Consider the following 20,390-nt stretch of genomic DNA (forward strand, 5'->3'; position numbering starts at 1 on the left):
TAAGCCCAAGCCCATGACTCAAAAATGACTTCTTTACATCTTTTATGGCTTATTTTGACAATAAGCCCTGAAAACGCGGAATTGAACTGGCCCTTAACCTGCAATTCAATTGTGCGTGCAATGATGAATCACTCATGCCTGCTATAGTGTACATTTAGGCATCATCCTACATGGCATAACCTAATACATGTGCATTCCATTGTAGAATCTAGAATATGCAATGTTTATGTTAGTTCATACGTTGCACATGATGTTTAAATGCCCCTTAAATTTGGGCAGTCAAGTGATGGTCTTTAAGCCTCCTTCTTTGCTTCTTTTCTTGATATGTAAGATTTGCTCACACATCTGTTCAATTGCTTGTTTGCATCAGCCAGTCATACTAGGACTGTTTGCTTTGATTACTTGTTGTTCTTGACCTAACACTCCAACAGAGCTTGTGAACGATTTAATCACTAAGGGCTGCTGTAGTGGGGCCTTGTCTAACTCATAGGTGACATAAAGGTTTGGTTGTACACTAAAGTAGGCTCTCCAAGAGTACCTGGAGATCCAGTTTGAAGGTATGCCTAATTTTTACATAGTGCAGACATAGTAAATGCTCATTTCATTGTGTGCAAGTGCAAGATATGCGACATGTCTCATTACGTGGTGTTGTTTTGTCATAATCTCATCCCTTTGTGTTCACAGACTAGAAAGTATGCATATTTATCTTCCAAGGAGACGTGTAACTAGTTTGTGTCACCTTGTAGAGGGGGTGCAATGAAGATAAGATTGAGGATTTCCAAGTACAAGATGTTAGGAAGGAGCCTTGCAAGAGAAGTAGGAGTTGCGCTGAGCCTCTTCAACCTATTAAGGTAAGTCACTGTATGCAACTCAACAGTTCAATTCCTTGTTTGTTTCAGGCATAGTTAATTTGCTCTTTTCAATTGCTTTATTTGTCCTCAGTTAATGAGATGCCCAAAGAATCATGTCTGATGTTGGGTACTTGTATAACTATTAGTTGATATAATTAAAGGCCTTACCATTTAATTACTCTGCCGAAGTGTGCCTGAAGCTTTGGAGTCTATTAACCAACTATTATTGCATGAGGCTCACAATCTAGTTTATACTAGGCTAATGATTGCATAGTTTTGCTTGCTATAGTATGTTTGTATGAAACCCTCTGCTGTTCATTATGCTCCCTAGGACTTTAATTGAGCTACAGAATAGCCAAATACTTGCTTACTTATACACAATGTGTTGTCTAAATTTGTAACTTGTCTGTGTCTTGGATTGGTCCCCAATATCATGCTCCTCTGGTTAGCTAAGAGAGATTTCTGTATGCAGGCTGCACATACTATCTTTTTTATAATTTTTAAAATATCACCTGCTTATGCTTCATGACATGTAACATTATTGTTAGTATTGTTTTGCCATGTAGTACAAAATAGTGTCTTGCTCGCTCACTGTTGTAACTATATTTTTGCCATAGTCATGTGTACTTACAGAAACATTTCAGGATGAAGTGACATCAACACAAAGATCTGCAAGCAGTGCGGCATGGCCGTTACCGAATGATTATGGATTGGAATTGGAATGTGCTGATATTCTCGAGCATGAACTAGAGGTGGCAAGACAATGTGTACATGATTGTCAATGTACAATCAGCAAGTTGAGACTGGACATGCAGGTATTAGATGCAGGAGTCAAAAAATGAAACAAGACACTAAGGTAACCACGAAGGAATTGGAGATTTTGCAGACTGAAATTTGTGCTATCTGAATCCGGCCAATCCTATTTTCTGAAGAGATTATAGTTCAAATGGAGTTAAGTTGATGCGCGTCCATGATGTATGAGTTGTATTTGCCTAGTGTATGTAATTTGTTGTTTGTGTATGCTTTATTATCACCTGTGCCGAACCATAATGCCCAGTGGGTATAATCGGCTGTAATTTCTTTATTGTATAGTGTAGGATTATTCTACGTTTCTATGCCTTGGTCTCTTTGTTGTATAGTGTATCTTTCTTAGAGGTGATAGTATAGAGTAGGATAATTCTTTGAATATGCTATATCGTTCAAACGGGGGCCAACTCGCCCAAACATTGTAGTGACCATGGCCCTCCACGGTCGTACAATCCATGGGCCATGTACGGGCCGTCGGATCCATGGGCCTTCAATGGGCCGCCGGATCCATGGGCCTTCAATGGGCCGTCGGATCCATGGGCCTTCTACGTCTCGTAGGATCCATGGGCCTTGTACGGGCTGACTCATCTATGGGCCTTGTACGTGCCTTCCAGTGGCCCGTAGACGGGCTAGAGTGGAAATCATACATTTTATGGGCTGAACATAACTGGTCGTTAATATGCCGTATTTGGTGATGCTATGAAAATGGCCCAACAGATTAACGGTCCACAAATGGGCCGACTGTAACGACGGGCTGAATTTTGCCCACAAGCAGAAAATGACAGTAACGGGTCGTAAGTAAACGAATGCTGGAAATGAGCCCAAGAATAAATGGGCTCTGAGAAGGCCGAAAGATAACATGGGCTGGAAACGGCCCAGCGGTATAACGGGCCGTTAATGGGTATAAAGTGATACACTATTCATTACGGGCCAGTTTCACCACAGGTCGTTAATGGGTGTAAAGTGATACACTATTCATTACGGGGCAGTTTCACCACGGGCTGTTAATGGGCCAAGAGTTACAAAGGGCCTCATATGGGCCGAAAGACGTCATGGGCCATACATGGGCCATAAGTGAAAATGGGCTAGAATCATATTGGATGGCCCAGATGACGCTACTGGGCCTAATTCGGATAGGGCGTAATGGGCCTTGGGTTAGCGGGCTATAAATGGGCTATATGCGAACAGGCCGTTAACAGGATTTCCATGGCTCGGCCCGCCACCTTTTAACCAAGTCAAATAGGCCGACCTTTTCACAGAAATGGGCCTCTGTTGGGCCATGCCACGTGTCGACGTATCATAGGCGCCTTCTGTCCAATGAGTGGATGACATCTGTCCCAACAATGAGCCGACACGTGTTTCCTCCAGCCAATGATGATTTTACACGTGGAAAATCCCCATTGGTCGGGGCTGTTAATGGGTTTTTGGATCCAAAACCCGACCCGATAGCTTAACAGTGTTCCGTTATGGTGTATGCCACGTGTCAGTCACCCTTGACGAAAGCACTTCTGTGACGCGCGATTTATCGTCATGGAAGTGGACACTTCCGTGATGATAATTTTGGTAATGTCATGGAACACTTCTACGACAGCACAGGTATGACTATCTTGATTCTGTCATAAAATCATCATGGATGTACATGCATGACAAAAAACGCGACCTACTGTGACAAACACGTATCATCACGGAAGTGTATTTTTTTGTAGTGCAAGAGGGGTCGGGTCATGCCACTGGCGGTTTATAATGAAGAGGCCCAAGAAGATGTTGAAGATGGAGGTTCACAAAGCGAGCTTACTGAAGGCCCAAGACCGGGAGGAGACTTGAGGCCCATGGGCGTAAACCACCATATGTTTAACTTGTACGTTAAGGAAAGTTTAGTTCGGTCACCGAGCCAGACACATTGTGTATGATCCGGTCGGGACTCTGTAAGCCATCGGGCATCAGCCTGTGTATATAAAGGGGTGACCCAGTGGCAGGTTAAGGACAAGAAACAGTAGGTCGAGAACTAGGTCAAGTGTATTCGCTCCATGGTAATCGAAACTCAAGCAATACAACCTAAAGGAGGAGTAGGCCTTTACCTCATCTCGAGGGTCCGAACCTGGGTAAACTCTCTGTGTCCCTTGTCCTGTTTAACCCCTTCAAGCTAACTACGTGTGATGGCTCCACACCTAAGTCCTCGTGCTAGGGCATCTTCCGTGACAATTCCACGACACATATGGTATTTCTGCTTATTGTTATCGCCAGCCCAATAGAAGTGAGACTGGACTATGGCGATCTCATGGTGTAGAGTCTCGTGAAGGCTGTAGAAGCTCATGAGGAACAGGAGGAGGCTGGAGAGGGAGGAGTTGATGAGAATCGTCTGAGCCGCCTTTGACAGCCACCTACCCTGCCAGGGCTCAATGCATGTTTGTAGCTTGGCAACGGTCAGATGCAAGTCAGCAACGGTAAGCCTAGAGTCACTAATTGGTGTTCCCAAATATGTCTTGGGGAAGGATCACAGGCGGCAGTTGAGCCGGTTGGCAATGTCGAGGCACTCCATCGGGGAGTAGCCCATCACCATCACATCACTCGTGTTGAAGTTAATCTTGAGGCCAGACATTTGTTGGAAGCAGAGGAGAAGGAACTTAAGATTAGAGATATCCGCCTCCGAGCCTTCGACCATGATGATGGTGCCGGTGGCGTACTGGAGAAGGGAGACCCCGGAGCCACTGGCCAGGTGGGGAGTGATCCCACGAATATGGCTCGCAGCCTTAGCCTTGTCCAGGATGGCGGCAAGCGCGTCCACCACCATATTGAACAAGAATGGGGAGAAGGGGTTGCTTTTTCTAACCCCACAAAGAGTGGAGAAGTAAGTACCAATCTCCCATTGATGTTCACGGTAGTGTGACCACAGGAAACCATCTGCATCACTCTAGTGATCCATCGGTTGTCGAAGCCCTTCCAGAGCAGAACTTCTTGAAGGAAGGGCCAACTAACAGTGGCGTACGCCTTATGGAAATCGATCTTCACGAAAACCGTCCTGAGGTGTTTAGACCGTACCTCATGGAGGACTTCATGAAGTACTAGCACCCCATCCAGGATATACCGACCTTGAATGAAGGCGGATTGGTTGGGGTGGGTAATGTGGTCGGCAAGCAGGGTCACCCTATTGGCGTACCCTTTTGCCAGAATCCGGAAGATCACATTGATCACCGTGATCGATCGAAACTGACGGATGTCGAAAGCCCCAGGCACCTTGGGGATGAGCGAAATGATCCCATAGTTGAGGCGCCCGAGGTCAATAGACCCAATGTAGAACTCGTCGAAGATGGCCATGATCTCATGCTTGATCACATTCTAGAAGGTGTGGAAGAATTTAACCAGGAGGCCATCCGGAACCAGGGCCGAGGTACGGTTCATGCCTCTAATGGCAGCCCAGACCTCGCCCTTGGAGAAGGGGGCCATAAGGGTCCCATTCTCCACATCGGAGACTAGCTGGCGGCCGGTCCAGCAGTCACGGGCCAGAGATAAGCCGCTCTGAGGAGCGGCTGAGAACAGGGACCTGTAGAACCCGTCGACATGGGCCCTAATGTCACAGGGGGACTGCAGGAGGGTTGCACCATCCCAGAGGAGGAGGATGGTGTTTCGTCTACTAGTTGCAACCAGAGGAGGTGGGAGTGTTTCCTAGTTCCATTCGGAAAAAAAAATACATTTTTCAACTTGGTTAAGAAAATGGACCGCTCCCTTAAGAGGGTCGATGAACGAAATCACTAATTATGGAGTACTCTTTTCAAAGATCTCTCCCACCTCCTCAAGTTGTAACAAGTGGCTCACTACATGCACGCCACTTGTTGCAACATGGGAGCTTTTTCATACATCCATTTATTCAAAATGTTTTATCTCTTAAACCGTGCGTCCAAATCTCAAACTGTTTTCAGCATTGGATTCCTCGCGTCGAGATCTTCAAAACTAGATTCCATTTTGATAGGTTTTGACAAACTTTTTTCAGGAAAAAAACCAGACGAACATTGTTTTCCTTTTCGAAAGAGGCACGGCCGTGCCTCTCGCGGAAGGAAAAAAACAGAAAACAAGTTTTTGTCCATTTTTTAGATCCTTTTGTCCGTTTCTGAGAGGCACGACCGCGCCTCTCGCGAAAGCACAACCATGCCTCCCGCGGAAGCAAAACCGTGCCTCTTGCCAAAGAAAAAAAACGGAAATCACGTTTTTTCATTTCCGAGAGCCACGGCGATGCCTCTCGCGGAAGGGAAAAAATAGAAAATCTGTTTTTCCCATTTCCGAGAGGTATGGTCGTGGCTCTCATAAAAAAAACATGTTTTTCACGCAAACTTTTTGTTCGGATTTTTTTGTCCAAATCTATGGAAGACCGGTGAAAAATTAAAAGGTCAAAAAAACGGTTTCAAAAGTCGAAAACGCATGCAAAAATATTAAAACAATATCCGGAGGGAGCACACAGAGCACAAAGCGTGGCAGCGGCTAAGACCGCGCCAAGTGGCGCACTCTCGTCCCACCCCAAGTGACCGTTGAGAGGCTCTCAAAGGAGCACTCACCAACTAGTTGCTCTTGTGGATGAAGCAAACTATTTTCATTCGCTGGGAGAACCACCCCATAGCGAACTAGGCCCAGTCAGCCCATTTAGTGCTCCTCCCATGCCGATCACTGCTTTACAAAAATCCAAATTCTTGCCACCTTGTAAAAAGCAGCTAAAATGAATTATAATGATCAGGGTTTTCAGAATGCATAAAAAATTGCCACTTGTTATAGATAATTGTCATCCTGAAAGGAAAAAAATTATCTGCCAAAAAAATTTCAAAAATCGCGAGTGACATATTTGATTTTTTATGAATTTATTCATGAGATGTTTCATGCCATGTCACTGTGCAAAAAAAATGCCATGTTTATGAGAAAATTTGTTCTTTTTTTTGCATGGACCTACTTCATGTATTAAAGTTTATATATTCAAAATGCCATGTGACAGTACAAAGAAATATCTAAAGTTTGCCATCCTCTTAATAATAAAAATGCCATGTTATTAATAATAAAACTGGCATGTACAACACAAAGTTTTTTTTGAACATTGGTACAAACACAAGCGCTCATATACATGCGCATACACTCACCCTATGAACGCACACACGCACACCCTACCCCTATGAGCACATCAGAAGGACTGAGCCGACATATCATCTTGAAATTTACGAAGTCACTGTAGGCACCTCGTCGACGGGAACGTCTCCTCCCACTGAATGCGCATTGCTGGAAATCCTGAAATAAATCTAGGAATAAATTCGAGCACCAGGATTTGAACCCTGGTGGGCTGGGGATACCACAGTCCCTCTAACCATCCAACCACAGTTTGTTAGTCCCAAAAATAATATAAAATAGCATATAAATGTCTATTAAACATCCAAAATAGATAATATAATAGCATGGAAGAATAAAAAATTATAGATACGTTGGAGACGTATCAAGCATCCCCAAGCTTAATTCATGCTCGTCCTCGAGTAGGTAAATGATAAAAACAGAATTTTTGATGTGGAATGCTACCTAACATATTTATCCATGTAATTTTCTTTATTGTAGCCTGAATGTTCAGATCCGAAAAGAGTCAAAACAAAAGTTTAATATTGACATAAAAACAATACTTATGTCTTCTCAAAATAACATGGCCAAAGAAAGCTTATCCCTACAAAATCATATAGTTTGGCTATGCTCCATCTTCTTCACACAAAATATTCAAATCATGCACAACCCCAGTTTCAGCCAAGCAATTGTTTCATACTTTAGTATTCTCAAACTTTTTCAATTTTCACGCAATACATGAGCATGAGCCATGGATATAGCACTATAGGTGGAATAAAGGGTGGTTGTGGAGAAGACAAAAAGAGGGAGATAGTCTCAGATCTACTAGGTGTATCAACGGGCTATGGAGATGCCCATCAATAGAAATCAATGTGAGTGAGTAGGGATTGCCATGCAACGGATGCACTAGAGCTATAAGAGTATGAAAGCTCAAAAAGAAACTAAGTGGGTGTACATCCAACTTGCTTGCTCATGAAGACCTAGGGCATTTTAGGAAGCCCATCGTTCGAATATACAAGCCAAGTTCTATAATGAAAAATTCCCACTAGTATATGAAAGTGACAAAATAAGAGACTCTCTATCATGAAGATCATGGTGCTACTTTGAAGCACAAGTGTGGACAAAAGGATAGTAACATTGTCCCTTCTCTCTTTTTCTCTCATTTTTTTGATTGGCTTCTTTGGCCTATCTTTTTATTGGCTTCTTTTGCCTCTCTTCTTTATTTCCTCACATGGGACAATGCTCTAATAATGATGATCACCACACTTCTATTTACTTACAACTCGAAAAATTACAACTCTGTGCTTAGAACAAAATATGACTCTATGTGAATGAAGGAAATATGCCCTAGAGGCAATAATAAAGTTGTTATTTATATTTCCTTATTCATGATAAATGCTTATTATTCATGCTAGAATATTATTAACCGGAAACTTGATACATGTCTGAATACATAGACAAAACAAAGTGTCCCTAGTATACCTCTACTTGACTAGCTCGTTAATCAAAGATGGTTATGTTTCCTAACCATATACATGTGTTGTCATTTGATGAATGGGATCACATCATTAGAGAAAGATGTGATGGACAAGACCCATGTGTTAGCTTAGCATAATGATCGTTAAGTTTTATTGCTATTACTTTCTTCATGACTTATACATGTTCCTCTCACTACGAGATTATGCAACTCCTGAATACCGGAGAAACACCTTGTGTGCTATCAAACTTCACAACGTAACTTGGTGATTATAAAGATGCTCTACAGGTGTCTCCAAAGGTGTTTGTTGAGTTGGCATAGATCGAGATTAGGATTTGTCACTCCGTGTATCAGAGAGGTATCTCTGGGCCCTCTCGGTAATGCTCAACACTATAAGCCTTGCAAACAATGTACTAATGAGTTAGTTATGGGATGACGCATTACAGAACGAGTAAAGAGACTTGAGTAACGAGATTGAACTAGGTATGAAGATACCGACGATCGAATCTCGGGCAAGTAACATACCGATGACAAAGGGAACAACGTATGTTGTTATGCGGTTTGACCGATAAAGATCTTCGTAGATGTTGGAGATATGCCCTAGAGGCAATCATGTATGATGATATTTCATATGTGTTTATGAATAAAGATAGTCCTTGGACATTATCAATGATGTGTATCAGCAAGTACGTGACTTGTTTGTGGGACTATGCATTGTATGATGACTGCCCTAAAAGGTCCCTAGTCGAAAGGGTTGTGTGGCCGCGCAGCCGACTAGACTAGCATATGACACGGTCGATGGCTCGGTCTCACTAGCCATGGAGCATTGGATGCTAACCGGATAATATGGACTTGGAAGGGTCTGGTCGGATGCGACGTAGTCGGATCCGAGTCGAGATAAGGTCCGAGTCGGACAGACCCAACTATGAGACACAGTGATATGTCATATGTGAGTCTCTAGTACAACATATGTTCTATGTCCTAAGAACTGAGCTGACGCATGTACTCGGAATGGTGACAGACTTTCTTTGGGACGAGCAAACACTACTCCGTGACTGGGTAGTTACAAAAGGTAGGTTCCGGGTTTGTCCAGTCCCATGCTGCGAGACATGGTCAAGCAAGATGGGATTTGCCCCTCCGATCAGGAGAGATATACTCTGGGCCCCTCGTGTGATCCGACCAGGATAAGCATGGCCATGCGACAAGGATTATGAGATAATCCGGTTTGTGGTCGGAATCACTGGAACGAGAAAGAGGTCAGGCTAACACAAGGATGATAATCTCGCCTTGAGCCCGACAACATATATCATGCGACAAAGGGAACAGAAGTGTGACACGTTGTACAGGTTCGCCTAACCAGCTTCATAGTCTGCTTGGTGGTCGGCACGCCTTACTAGAGGCCGCTACCAACCGTGCAGGTTGGAGGTGATCCGAACTGTGACCAAGCCGACTTGAACCTAAGGGGTCGCGCGCTTAAGGGAAGGAACCTACGAGGTCGGTTCGTAGGACACTGGTCGGATGTGATCCGAACTGGACTAGGAACGTGATCGAGTAGACTTTGGGCTTTAGGGTCCGTGCAAGGCCCAAGTGTTGAGCCTGCAACGGATGCCTGTATAAAGTGGGGGTGCGGCACACTCATGTATTTGATCGCTTCGGTGTTGTGACTAGGGTTTGCATGTGTTGCAAATAGCCACCTCCACTCGCTGCCGACTGTGTGATCGGACCTAGTAGTCCGCCGCACGGTGTTCCTCCTGCACGCCCGGATACCGTTAGAGGCGGTGCACTTGCGCCGCTCTGGCGAACTTGTACGTGGGATCGGACGACCGGCTGTTCGAGGGAGATCAGATGAGGAGGAGACGATCCATGCGGACGCGCTGCCCAAACTCTTCTTCCGCTGCACGGCACTGCGCGTCTAGTGGTAACAAATTGTGATCCATCTCCCATAGCATGTTCCTGTTGTTCTGCGCGTAGGAAAATTTAAAATTGCAGTCGACACACCCTATCGTAGTTCCCAACAGTGGTATCAGAGCCTCTGCTATAGGATTTGGATTCAGATCGAATGCATATTAGATATGTGGAGGCGGCAAATGAGATCTGTTGTCGTTGATGAGATCGGCTATGTGCACGGTTGATGTGATCAACTGCACATGGGGATCGTTGAGGCTATGTTTTCTGTCAATCGGGATGGATGAGGTCGTGACACGATCTACCCCTACCGGTCGGTTGTCACATCCCTAGTTCTGGTCTGCTCTGGGTTAGCTAGTCTTGTGTTGCATCATGTTTAATTTTCTTTCAAACCAGAAATGGGGATGTCCAAAACCCTAGCACCAAATGGAATTCAAATAGGTTCAACCTAATTTTTTTTTTCAATGAACCTGAAATGCCCTTCATAAATGTTCATCATTTTTGTTTTGGTCCAGAACCTCTCCCAAAAATGGTGCACACTTTTCTAGGACACTATGGGTTATTGAATTAAATCATACAGTATTTGTATTTGGACATTTAAATGCTATAAATTATTTTAAATGTCCAAATAATCATGAACTGAACTGATGGCTGTTGGAAATATTCCAAATAGTGCTCTCAAGCAGTTACATGATTTTTGAATAGGTTTTGGTATTTTTAGTAAAGCCAAACATCTGCAGAAAAATAGTAAACCGAAAATAAAAGAGAGAGAGAGAGAGAAGGACTACCTGGCGCTTACCTACAGCCCAGATGCCCACTACTGTGCGGCCCAGCCCACCAGGGGCATACCTGTCTTCAACCTCTGCCTACTGGCATAGGCAAGCCGAGCACGGCACCCGCGCGTGCCGGCACGTAGCTGCCTGCCTGCCCCCTTTCACGACGCCGCTGCGGATGCCACGACACCTCCTGGACCCTCCTCGCTCTCTCCCTCACACTCACTTTCCCCCTGGATCCCTCTCTCTTCCCCACCGAGCGGAGATCGCCGCCGCCGACGCCATTTACCGCGGCCACAACCACCCCCTCGCCCCTCTAACGTGCCCATGAGCTCCGCCTCCGTCGTCTACGCCTCCTCAACGACTCACGCGACGCCGAACGCCCCGACGCATTGTCCCCGACCACTTCTTCAACCTCAGGAAGCCGAGATCGCCACCACCGTGCCGTCTACTCCGAGCCTTCCCCGAGCCCACATCGACGCCTCTGTAACCACCGTGAGCTTCCGCGCCGGAACCCCCTCTTCCCAAGCTCGATTACGCCTCTAGTCGTCGCCCCGCGAGCATCGAGCTCCGGCCATCGCCATGGCCGGCGAGCCTTGCGCTCCCGAGCTTTCCCGCTCGTCTCCGTAGCACCAGTGTGCTCTCTAGGTCCCTAGGAAGCCGTTGAGGCCCTCGGTTGTCCTCCCCGTGCACCGCAGCGACGCCTGCCTCGTGCCGTGGCTTCGGCAGCCGCCCGGCTCAACATCGTCGGCAACTCTGGCAACCCCGCGCCCCCCTGCTGCCTCCGTTGGATGTGTGGGAGGAAGGGCTACCGCCTGGTGCCCTTAGCACGTCGTACCGCTGCCGGAGCAGCGCCTCCGGTGAGCTTCTACCGCGGTTTTGGTCACTGCCGGCCAACTCCGGCGGGCTGACGTGGCGCCACCATTAGTTTCTAATGATCCAACTAATCACCGCCCCGTGCCACTGACAGTCGGGCCCCACCGTCTAACTAAACATGGTTTAGTTTTTGTTTAGATTAAATTAACCCCGCTGGTCCCACAGGTCAGTTTGACCTGGCCACGTCACCTGTTGACACGACCCCACCTGTCAGTGACACAAACAACACTGGGTCACTGACCAGTGGACCCCACTGGTCATGTTTGACCCAGGGCAGCCCTGTTGACTCTGCTGAGCTCAGCATGACGCCATGCTGACGCAATATTCCTTTTCTGGAATTTAGTTTATTTTCTAGATAATCACAGAAATTCCAGAAAATAGTTTAAACTTCTAAAATTCATATAAAATCAACCGTAACTCCAAATGAAATAATTTATATATGAAAAATGATCAGAAAAATCCAATCTATCCATCTGTACCATTTTCATGCATGTTAGAACAACTTATGACTACTGTTTAGGACAATTCAATTAAATGGCATTTAAATAACCACATGTGGAGTTTGAATTTCAATCTTGGATTCAAACCAACCTCATTTAATCTGGTTTTAGTTGCATTAGCACAAACCACATCATATTGCCATGTCACATTCATGCATCATATTGTTGCATTGCATTGATTGTGTTCTCCCTTGTTTGCCGGTATTTGCCCCCTCTCAGTAGACGTGGTTCCGATGATGAGTTCATGACACCGATGAAGAGTTATATCATCTTAAGAAGTGCCAGGCAAGCAAAACCCCCTTATTCATTCTGATACAATCCCACTCTCTCGCTCCTGCTCTCTTTTACTGCATTAGGACAACAACGATTCAATTGTTACTTGCTACGGTAGCTGAACCCCTTTATCCTCTGCATGACCTGTCATTGCCACAGTAAATAGATGAAACCCACTAGCATGAGTAGGAGTTGTTTGAGCCCTGATGTGCCTACTCATTCATGCTTGTTTGTCATGCCTGCTATTGCTTAGAGTTGAGTCAGGTCTGATTCATCGGGGATGAATTGGAGGTGTGTAAACATGTCCTACTGTGTGTGAGCTAAGTGTGTGAACACGATTTGGTAAAGGTAGCAATGAGAGGCCATGTAGGAGTACATGGTGGGTTGTCTCATTGAAGCCGTCCTCAGGAACTGAGTTCTGTGTTTGTGATCCATGAACAGCTACTACCACACATTGGGATCCTTAATTGACTCTCTCGACTTATTAACCGACTCGATCTCTGTCCAGGAGTTGCAACTAGTTTCTGGTGTTTGTAGGTAGTGTTAGTAGTCTACCAAGTGGCACCCGGTACAGGTGGGCTTGGGACAGACTAGGCACAGTGGCCCGGTGTACCAAGTGGTACCCGGATGGTGGACTTGGGAACCCTGCACACATCGTTTGGGGTCGTGAGCGACACCCCGGCCGGATCTCCTTGCGGATGGAAGCCGAATAGGCGATAAACCTGGACTAGAGACTTGTGTGGTTAGTCAGGTCGTGGCCGACACCCTCGCCAGGCTTCCGCTTGACGGTTGCCGAGATACATGACGTGTACATGGCGGTAAGTGGCGAGAGCGTGTGCGAAGAAGTACACCCCTGCAGGGTTAATATGATCTATTCGAATAGCCATGTCCGCGGAAAAGGACTTCTGGGTTGCCTGTACACTTCATAGACAAGTGAAAGTGGATACTCTAAAATACGCAAGATAAGCGTGAGTGCTATGGATGGCGTTCTCGTAGGGAGACGCGAGCGGATCCATAGTGGTGTATTGATATGGTAAATATGTGGACTCGTGTGCGCCACCTCAAAAGAGTCACTTGCAGTCGTAGTTCAGGATAGCCACCGAGTCAAAGCTGGCTTGCTGCAGTTAAACTCCATCACCCCCTTTGTTGATAATGATGCATATGTAATTAGTTCTGATGTAAGTTTTTCTGGGTACATTTGTACTCACGTTTGCCTATTTTACGTTTTTGCAGAGAGACTTTAGTCTCGCTAGTAATTCCGCGTGGACTTCGACGTTTAGCTTGTTACCTCAGCTACGATCTTGTGCCCTCGGCAGGGTCTGGTAGACAGTCAGGCTTCTCAGCCTTTTTCTTTTGTAGATGTCTATACTCAGACATGTTAAGCTTCCGCTTGTGCTTGACTTGTTTGCTCTGAATGTTGGGTCATGAGACCCATGTTTGTAATATCTCGCTCCTCGGAGCCTATTGAATAAATGCTTGAGTTGTAGAGTCATGTTGTGATGCCATGTTGTATTTGCACATATCGAGCATATTGTGTGTATGTTATTGAAATGCTTGGTATGTGTGGGATCTGACAACCTAGTTGTTTATCCTTGGTAGCCTCTCTTACCGGGAAATGTCTCCTAGTGCTTCTACTGAGCCTTGGTAGCTTGCTACTGCTCCGGAACACTTAGGCTGGCCGGCATGTGTCCTTCTTCGTTCCTGTGTCTGTCCCTTCGGGGAAATGTCACGCGGTGTCTACCGGAGTCCTATTAGCCTGCTACAGCCCGGTTTACCGGAGTCCTGCTAGCCCGGTTGCTACAGCCCGGATTCACTCGCTGATGACCGACACGTTCGTTGCTGGGTCATGTATGCCTGTCCCTGTAAGTTAGTGCCACTTTGGATTCACGACTAGCCATGTCAGCCCGGGTTCTTTGTCATATGGATGCTAGCGTCACTATCATATACGTGAGCCAAAAGGCGCAAACGGTCCCGGGCCAGGTAAGGTGGCACCTGTGGGAATACCGTGTGTGAGGCCGCAAAGTGATATGATGTGTTACATGCTAGATCGGTGTGACTTAGGATCGGGGTCCTGACAGCTTTGGTATCAGAGCTTGACTGCCTGTAGGATTACCAAGCCAAACTGGTCGAAGTTGAGTCTAGAAATTCTTTAGTTATATAAGGGAATTGATTGTGGGATGGAACGTAAGGCTCTTTTTACTCCTTTACCCTATGCCCTTCTGATCTGAGTCATCTTATCCTTCCTACGGGGTTAAGGAACTAGGCTATCTCTTCTTTCCATCAGGATCATGTGTTACTAATCCGTAGACTTATAGATTGGTGGATTCAAGCCTCAGTTCAGTTCATACTACTTCCGTATGTTAATTGTTGATCTCGAAACCTTGATATTGTGCTTCTGAGTGGCTAAGCCACCATTTTTGTAGCATGTCTCCAATCTTTTGAGCATTTACAGCCGTTATGTTGTCCGAGTCATCCCAGGTTTCTAAATAATCTAATGCATTTGCAAAATCCTTTCCCTCTGGTTTTGATGTTCCTCTAGTCCAGGTTAATCACACTAATTGTGAGTTGAGGCATTCTATTACCTCGACATATATGTTGGAGTTATTATTATGACCCTAGGTGTCTTAGGGGATCATCTAGTAAGCTAGCCATGATTTGTGTTCCCAGTGTGATGATTCTGGCCGTCATCCTCGAAAGCATCCCATGATGCCATTTAGTTGGTAGGTATTCTAGTCCTGGGTCTCCGAACCCGAGATTCATCCTACTTACTTCATGTTGATAGTGTTGCTAGTCCCTCTAGGATATTAGTAACCTTTGCATTAGTCCTCGGGGTCCGTGGTATTTCCTTCTTCCAAATACTATGAACCACTTATGGCAGAAGTTTGTTGGATCAAAAGATCATAACAGGAGTGCTCTCGATGAGTTCTTCATTTTATATTGTGACTCTGCCAGTTCTACTCTTCTGCATGGGTTATCCGGAAGAAACATGTTGAACTTGTTCGACATGCTAATCTATGCATCCACAACTCAGAAAATCTTATGTTCTTTTGAGTTGTCCCTCTTTAGTTGTTTTCTGGCCCTTGTCTATCAATTGATAGTCAGGAGTGATTATGCATTCGCCAATGCCTATTACTCTTGTGGTCCGTAGAGCCATTCTATTCCGGAATGACTAGGAGAAACAAACTCCAGTACCTCATCCATGTCTAGGAATGGGTCAAAGCAATTGTATTCCGCAAATCAAAATGCCAATCCAGCTTCTGCTCTGCTCTACCTTGAAGTATTACCTTCTTTATGTCAAGAGTATCATGGGAATTGCACACCCTCTTATGAATTCTTGATGCAGTGATATTTCTCGCCATCATTATTCACTCCTCGGTACCCGTGTTGTTGCAACCGGAATGCCAACATGTGAACTATGATGTGTGAAATCAATCCTCCTAGAAACCTTGTTGCTTGGTAGTTAAAGGACAATAATTTCATTCTTAGTGTGTTGGTTCTTGAATCATCATTCTAAGATAGATCGTGCTACCTAGTCCTTATTTCCGGTGCACCTTTCGATCAATGAGTTGGGGCTATGCCAATCCCTTGCTTATTTGATCATCTCGTCTTGCCCTGAAAAGCAAGATTGTTCTCGATCTTAATAGCATATCGGTGGTTCGTGATTTTTCGATTATCTTCTCGGAAGTATCACCAGGTTGTCACCTGACTGCTATGTTGAGCTCATGATCAAGTTGGTTTCATATAAACCACCCCTTCTCCAAGAATCTGTGTTGCATACCCCTGAGCTGTTTGGTCAAGCTAAACAACAACTTGGAGAGTTGGAAGATGGAAGCTTGTTCGATTTAGTTCATCTTAAGGGATATCTTGTATGTGTGTTGAAGAAAGATGGTATTTTCATCGACTGGCCCTCGTGATCAGTTTATGGACCTATCATCTTAACCAATCTTTGATTTGGGCATGGGCTATTCTCAAATCAAATCAGAACCAACGATGTTCGTAATGTTGTCTTACTCATGGTTTTTCCTCGAGCATACTCCATTATATCTTTTGGTCTGACCAATGCTATCACCTTGTTCACATAATTGTGGAATTCCACTAATATGGAAACCTGGATGAATTGTTGTGAAGCCCATCAACATCATTTTATCTTCTCCAAGATCTTGTTGGACAATAAGTTAGTGTTGGAAACTTTTGAAAGCATTTTCTTCATGCTAGCTCATGAAGCATATGTTCGGATGTAAGAAGTAACTTCCTCTAGTTCATGTGCATTTGATGCAAGTTGCCGTCGTGAATCCGAGAAAGTCAATGTTGCTTCCTCTGGAATCATCCCAAATCGGTCATGCATACGTGCGAAGCATTCTGTGGTTTGGAGACTTGCAACCTCCATTCTATATGTATCCTTAGCACACCAAGCCACTGATTGATTTGTTCAAGGAAAAGGAGTTGACGTGCTAATCCTAGGTCATGCACAAGACTTCGACATCCTAGATGATGGTTCCCTACCTGAACTCGGTAGTGTTTTATTATAAGACTACTACGTGGTCATGCTTGTCTGGGACAACATGTTCACATGTGTGTAGCAGAACCAGCTCATGTTTTGGAGCTTACTATCGTAGTTCATTTCCCGAGAATCTCGCAACGTCATCTCGTCGATTTGTGTTGCAAACTTTCATTTTTTCTAGACTTGATGAGTATGGAATATCCTGACACCAACCAGATCTGAATCTCAGGCTGATATGATGGTTGGAACGTTTCCCAAGAACTATAATATTGGTCTCACTGTAACCGGTGAAGTGGATGCCATGGCCAACACACCCAACCGGAAGACCTATTATTGTAGTATCTTGTTTGAGGAAGTTGGCCATCTCCCCATAAGGATTTCATAGGATTTACTCCCTAGTTGTTCCTTATGGATTTTTGTGTTCCGAAGTCCGATCTTTTACTTAATGTTCTAGATATCAAACCATATCTATGAATGGATTACGCTAGCACATCAAGGAGAACATTAGAAGCGGAGTGCTAAATGTCTCTCGGTCGATCATCTAGATTTTGTTTCCTTGGCCTCGCTAAGGTGAAATCTGAGAAAGTGTTATCTTCCTTTACATCTGCATCGTCCATCACTATTCATCATGGTAGTACGTTGTGTTGCCAGGATCCTTGACACGGATATTGGTAAGACCTTGATGAATATGGAAATGCTCAAGTTCTTGAGAGCACGCTCAGTCACTAGGTTATATCCTCGGTAACAATTGGAATGTGCCTTTCGTTTGCCGAGTTGTTCTATGACCATAGTTTCCTTCCCGACCTGAGTATGCCATTTCTTCGAACTTCCTCAAATAATCATTTGTGAAATGCCTTAGCCTGGTATGAAGAGTTTCCATGATCGATGTATCAAAAGTAATTCTTTTTGCCACTTAAAGGATAATTCTACAAGTCACCTTCCCTGAGGTGCCCCGTTATGGAATCATGGCAATTTTTCCTTGCTACTTTGAAACTCTCATCAATTGTTTCTTTCGTCCTTTTAAGGTGTGTTTTGCCTCTCAGCTCAAGAGATGTTCAACGTCTCATTCCGTGAGTTGATCTTGAGTGTTCCATCTTCGAGGAGATCGTTTTCTATAGAGTCTCTTTTGTCGTCATCGAATTGGATAAAGATCTCGAAAGAGAAGACGTCAAGATCAATTTGAAGCAATGAATCAACATCTTCGAGAAGGGCCAATGGATCATGAATATTGTGATAGTTTTGTGACCCCCCTTTCCTCTTACCTCACACCTTGAATCTCGGGACGATATTCTCGTTTAGTGGGGGTGAGTTGTCACATCCCTAGTCCTGGTCTGCTCTGGGTTAGCTAGTCTTGTGTTGCATCATGTTTAATTTTCTCTTAAACCTGAAATGGGGATGTCCAAAACCCTAGCACCAAATGGAATTCAAATAGGTTCAACCTAAATGTTTTTTTAAATGAACCTGAAATTCCCTTCATAAATGTTCATCATTTTTGTTTTGGTCCAGAACCTCTCCCAAAAATGGTGCACACTTTTCTAGGACACTATGGGTTATTGAATTAAATCATACAGTATTTGTACTTGGACATTTAAATGCTATAAATTATTTTAAATGTCTAAATAAGCATGAACTGAAATGATGGCTGTTGGAAATATTCCAAACAGTGCTCTCAAGCAGTTACATGATTTTTGAATAGGTTCTGGTATTTTTAATAAAGCCAAACATCTGCAGAAAAATAGAAAACAGAAAATAAGAGAGAGAGAGAGAGAGAGAGAGAGAGAAGGACTACCTGGCGCTTACCTACAGCCCAGATGCCCACTACTGTGCGGCCCAGCCCACCAGGGGCATACCTGTCTTCAACCTCTGCCTACTGGCAGAGGCAAGCCAAGCACGGCACCCGCGCGTGCCGGCACGCAGCTGCCTGCCTGCCCCCTTCCGCGACGCCGCTGCGGACGCCATGACACCTCCTGGACCCTCCTCGCTCTCTCCCTCACCCTCACTTTCCCCCTGGATCCCTCTCTCTTCCCCACCGAGCGGAGGTCGTCACCGCCGACGCCGTTTACCGCGGCCACAACCACCCCCTCTCCCCTCTGACGTGCCCATGAGCTCCGCCTCCGTCGTCTACGCCTCCTCGACGACTCACGCGATGTCGGACGCCCCGACGCATTGTCCCCGACCTCTTCTTCAACCTCGGGATGCCGAGATCGCCACCATCGTGCCGTCTACTCCGAGCCTTCCCCGAACCCACATCGACGCCTCTGCAACCACCATGAGCTTCCGCGTCGGAACCCCCTCTTCCCGAGCTCGATTACGCCTCTAGTCGTCGCCCCGCGAGCATCGAGCTCCGGCCATCGCCATGGCCGGCGAGCCTCGCGCTCCCGAGCTTTCCCGCTCGTCTCCGTAGCACCAGCGTGCTCTCTAGGTCCCTAGGAAGCCGTTGAGGCCCTCGGTTGTCCTCCCCGTGCACCGCAGCGACGCCTACCTTTTGCCGTGGCTTCGGCAGCCGCCCGGCTCAACGTCGTCGCCAACTCCGGTGACCCCGCTCCCCCATGCTTCCTCCGTTGGATGCGCGTGAGGAAGGGCTACCGCCTGGTGCCCTTAGCACGTCGTACCGCTGCCGGAGCAGCGCCTCCGGCGAGCTTCTGCCGCGGTTTTGGTCGCCGCCGGCCAACTCCGGCGGGCTGACGTGGCACCACCATTAGTTTCTAATGATCCAACTAATCACCGCCCCGTGCCACTGACAGCCGGGCCCCATCGTCTAACTAAACATGGTTTAGTTTTTGTTTAGATTAAATTAACCCCGCTGGTCCCACAGGTCAGTTTGACCTGGCCACGTCACCTGTTGGCACGACCCCACCTGTCAGTGACACAAACAACACTGGGTCACTGACCAGTGGACCCCACTGGTCATGTTTGACCGGGGGCAGCCCTGTTGACTCTGCTGAGCTCAGCATGACGCCATGCTGATGCAATATTCCTTTTCTGGAATTTAGTTTATTTTCTAGATAATCAGAGAAATTCCAGAAAATAGTTTAAACTTCTAAAATTCATATAAAATCAACCGTAACTCCAAATGAAATAATTTATATATGAAAAATGATCAGAAAAATCCAATCTATCCATCTGTACCATTTTCATGCATGTTAGAACAACTTATGACTACTGTTTAGGACAATTCAATTAAATGGCATTTAAATAACCACATGTGGAGTTTGAATTTGAATCTTGGATTCAAACCAACCTCATTTAATCTGGTTTTAGTTGCATTAGCACAAACCACATCATATTGCCATGTCACATTCATGCATCATATTGTTGCATTGCATTGATTGTGTTCTCCCTTGTTTG

Source organism: Triticum dicoccoides, chromosome 3B (genome assembly GCF_002162155.2).
Source record: "Triticum dicoccoides isolate Atlit2015 ecotype Zavitan chromosome 3B, WEW_v2.0, whole genome shotgun sequence".
NCBI lineage: Eukaryota > Viridiplantae > Streptophyta > Magnoliopsida > Poales > Poaceae > Triticum > Triticum dicoccoides.